Here is a 5,008-nt window from a genome sequence, read left to right as displayed (position 1 = left end):
TAACTTCATTCAATAAGTTCTCTTAAACATTATAACCAATAAAAGTAGGTTACACTTGAGAAGGTCATATATGTTCCATAAGGATAGACTATCAAATTCCATATTTAAATATACTGCTTTTTAGAAGGTAGGCCTCTTCCCCATCCACACCTACCCCAGTCCTGGAAGATAAAGTATGATTAACATTTGAAGATGTCTTTCCTGGCCATTTAAAACAAGGAAGGCTTGAATTTGGCTTCACTGTGAGTTCACTGCACTTTTTGTGCGATTTGGGTTTGGCAAAAAACAAAGCATTTTTTGTGAATTGTTTTTTCTATTAAGTGTTCAAAAATCCCTTTATTTTTGAAGGAAAATTTAATCCATATGTTTGGAATTTGTTTACATTAAAATCATCTTTAAAAAGATTTCATGGCCAGGAAGGTTATTTTGTTCTGTTTTAGAAATCTATTTCATAAAATGGGGAAGTTGGGTATTGCCAAAAAACGAAAACAAATTTATGAATTCAAAATGATGCCCTAGTTTCTCATGGGCTTGACCTTAGAAAAATACAGTCATCATTTAAAGTAATTCATTTCATTAAATAGTCTTTTTTTTCTGAAGATTTATTGATCTCTATATGCTTGTCTACACCTACAAATGAGTTTGACTCAATTCAGTTTTTAAAATTGTTAAATTTGTTGGAAGAAATTAGTCCTAAAGAGAGATATGATGCCAAATATTTGCATATTTGAATTTTAGCTAACTGCTTTGGGGTTTTAGAAACATAAGTAGTCACTTAATGCCCTTGGAAGACCTGAAAGAGTGGAGAGGCCTTCCTAGATACCATAGGGTGAGGCTATACACAGGGATAATTAGAACCCTCCTGTGATAATCAATAGTTCTGATGATGATGAATTTATCTTTTCCAACCTTGTGAAATGATCATTTCAAAGTGTCTTGGCTTATTCAACTCAAACACACAGCTGTATTTGGTCTCCTTTACTGAGGGATTATGAAAAATAGTTTGGAAAAATTGGGCTTGGAAACCTGAAATACAGAGACTTGCTTTCCATGCTCTTCACTACTTTGCTTCATATCTCTCCTCTTCTGGGATTCTTGGTTTGAGTGCCAAACAATTATCTCAAAGAGAAGCCAAATATTCTGGCCTTTGCACTCTTCAACATTAATCAGATGCACAAAAGAAAGTACAGGCCTTATGAAAATGACAGATTTCCAAGAGAATGCATATTTTCAGATCCTACACCATTGGTAGTATATTTTATCTGACATATATGTATGTATATACACACATATGTATGCATGTATGTATATGCAAGTTACCATCAATGTTTGAGATGACAACACAAGCTTCCAAACTTTATGACACATGATCCAAATGGATTATTTTTACCATTGTGTCACTGGGATGAGTGTTTTGGTCTCAATGTGTTTTTAATTCTTCTTTATTTAAATTAAAATACTATGGCAATTTGTGGTCATTTCTTGCTGCTCGTCACTTCAAGATGCAGTTCTGACTGAGACCCACAATGAGTTTGAAGGGTTGAGTCATACTGGAAAATGCGGTCACAAGCTCCAAGGAAGGAGCCATAAGGATTATCATGGAGAACATCTATAGACAATATTATTCTAGCTGACATTTATAGAGCACTTGAAGGTTTGCAAAATGTGTGTGTGTGTATGTGTGTGTGTGTGTGTGTGTGTGTGTGTGTGTGTGTGTGTGTGTGTGTGTGTGTGTGTGTAAAATCCATATAACAATTGTTTTAATGAATAGGTTTGATTACTATCCTTATTTTAAAGGTGAGGAGACTGAGGCAGGGTCACACAGTTATACTAATGTAGGTTCAAACTGCAGTCTTCCTGACATGAAATCCAGCATGCTCTTCAATTTTTAATGTCGTGTCACAATAATTAGCTCTAATTTATGCCTGAGTGGTGATATGATGACCTCTAAGGTATATGGGGTTTTTTTTCCCTTTCAACTTTGGAGAGTTTAATTTAATGTGGAAAGTGATATATTTATTCAAAATGGTGCCTAACCCACTGAATAGGAAAATACAAGGCAGCTAAATGGCACTGTAGGTAGACAACTGGACCACAAGTCAAGAAGACATGAGTTCAAATCCTGCCTCAGACACTTGTTAGCTATGTGAACATGGTGAAGTCACTGAACCCCTCAATTTGTAAAATGGGAATAATAATAAATGCCTACTACTTAGAGGGAGCTAGGTGGGGAAGTGAATAGAGTGCTGGGCCTGGAGTCAGGAACACTTAACTTCCTGAGTTCAAATCTGGCCTTAAACACTTACCAGCTGTGTGACCCTGGGCAAGTCACATAACCTGTTTGCCTCAGTCTCCTCATCTGTAAAATGAGCTGGAAAACAGAATGGAATACTGCTCTAATATATTTACCAAGGAAATGGAGTTGTGAAGAGTTGTCCAGACTGAAAACCATTGAAACTCCTAGAGTTGTTGTGAGGATCAAATGATAAATATATAAAAATTCTTTGCAAACCCTAAAGTGATTTGTAAATACTGTCATTATGATTATATCACACTGATTTTCCCATAATATCACAAGCATCCTAATCTCCAACTCCTTAAGAAATTAATTTCTTCTCCTTTCCTATTTCGTGTTCTCTAGTTATTTTTCTGTTGTGTCTGACTCTTTATGACTCCTTTGGGGTTTTCTTGGCAGAGATACTGGGGTGGTTTGCCATTTCCTTCTCCAGCTCATTTTACAGATGAGGAAACTGAGGCAAGCAGGGTTAAGTGACTTGTCCAGGGTCACACAGCTGGTAAATGTCCGAGGCTGAATTTGAATTTGGCAAGAGGATCTTACTGACTCTAGGCCTGGCATTTGTATCCACTGTGCCACTTAGCTGCCTGGCACATAGTAGGTGCTTAATTAATGTTTATTGACTGACCTTTCTCGTCTCTGCCTTTTATAATAAAAGCCCATAATTTTGTGAAACTTTGCTCATAACAATGCTGTTGTGTATAATCTAGCAAGATTTTTGCCAAGCTTCTTATATTTCATACTGTTTTTATAGAGAAGATGGAGAGATATTGATTAGATAATAAAAAAATGAAATGAATCCCAAATTCAGTAGATGACTGGACTTAAAGAATACTTGTTAATGGTTCAATGTAAACATGGCATGGATCTCCACTGGAGAACCTAGGGTTTGGGCTTGACTCTCTGCTGTTTAAGATTCTTATTAATGCCTTGGATAAAGGTAGAAATGGTGTGCTCATTAAATATGTATATGACACAAGGCTGGGACAAATTGCTAGCACACTGGATAACAGAGCCAAGATCCAAAGGATTCTTGATAGGCCAGATCATTGGACAGAATCTGATAACTCAAAAGGGATGAATATCAAATCTTGTGTTTGAGTACAAAAATATCCAACTGTATAAGTATAACATGGGAGTTCAGTATTGAGACAACTGTTGTTTTGAAAAATCTGGGGGTCTTAGTGAGTTTCTGATTCAATCCAAGTCAGCAGCATGATAGTAGTGAAAAGCTAATAGGATCTTGAGTGGTATTAAGCATGGCAGAGCTTCCAGGAGTAGGGAGGTATTATTCCCACTATCTCTTACCCTTGTCAGATCTCCACTATGTTCAATTCTGGACACCGTGATTCAAGAAGGGCATTGATAAACTAGATAAACTAGCTGGTATCCTGAAGGGCATCCAGGGCAATGGTCTTGAGCTTATGAGGATTAATTGAAGGAACTGTTTATTTGGCCCATTGTGGGAAGGAGAAGCACAGGGGTGAAGACAGGGATATGATACTATCTTTGAGTATTTGAAGGCCTATCATGTGAAGGAGGGACTAAACTTGTTCTTTTTGGACTCAGAGGGCAAAACCAGGCATAACTAGAGGAAACTGCAAAGAAGTACATTTAGGCTTGATGCCAAGGAAAATTTCCTCATCATTGTTGTTCAGTCCTGCCTGACTCTCCATGGCCCCATTTGGGGTTTTCTTGGCAAAGATACTGGAATGGTTTGCCATTTTCTTCTCCAGTGCATTTTACAGATGAGGAAACTGAGGCAAACAGGGTGAAGTGACCTGTTCAGGGTCACACAGCTAGTAAGTGTTTGAGGCAGCATTTGAACTTATGAAGATGAATTCAAGACCCCACACTCTATCCACTGCAGCACCAATCTGCCCCTTCCTAACCATTAGAACTCTCTAAAAGTGATTTCAATTGCCTTGAAAGTGTTCCCCCTTTGACTGGAAGTCTTTAGGCAAAGGATGAACAACAATGTGTCAGATGAGTTATGGTGAGAATTCCCTTCTTATTCAAGGTGACCTCTGATGTATTTTTCAGCTTTCAAAATCTGTGTTTCCATGAACACTCTGGACAGTTTGGTGACCCAATGGATACAGCGCTGGATCTGGAGTCAGGAAGATCTGAGTTTAAAATCCAGCCTCAGATATGAGCTATGTGACTCTGGGCAAATTGCCCCATTTGCCTCAGTTTCCTCATCTATAAAATGAGCTGGAGAAGGAAATGGCAAACCACTCCAGTATCTTTGCCAAGAAAATCCCAGAAGGGTTCATACGGTCAGACGTGACTGAAAGCAGCCAAACAACAGTGTACCCTGTATGGCAGCCAGTGTAAATATCCTTGTACCCAATTCACAAACCAACAATCAAGACTCAGAGAGCTTGTGACTTGCTGACAATTGGCAGAGCCAGCCAGGTCTTTGGCCAAGGTCTTTAGAATCCCAGAGAAGCCCTTCAGACCATGCAGCCTCGTATTTACTCCTCCTGTCCTCCAGACATTTACAGTGTTTCTGCCTAGCCTCTATTGATCTTCACATAAATGAAACATAATAATAATAAATGTAGTGCTTCAAGATTTACAAAGCACTCTAAAAATATTTTATGGGAGGTAGGTATTATGATTATCCCTACTTTACAGATAGGAATAATCAGGCAAATAGAAGTTAAATGACTTGCCCAGGGTCACACAATTAGTAAGTGTTTGAATCAG

The sequence above is a fragment of the Notamacropus eugenii genome, chromosome 5 (assembly GCF_028372415.1).
Source record: "Notamacropus eugenii isolate mMacEug1 chromosome 5, mMacEug1.pri_v2, whole genome shotgun sequence".
NCBI classification, from domain to species: Eukaryota; Metazoa; Chordata; class Mammalia; order Diprotodontia; family Macropodidae; genus Notamacropus; species Notamacropus eugenii.
The sequence above is the reverse complement of the archived record's forward strand: the minus strand, read 5'-3'. Positions refer to the sequence as shown.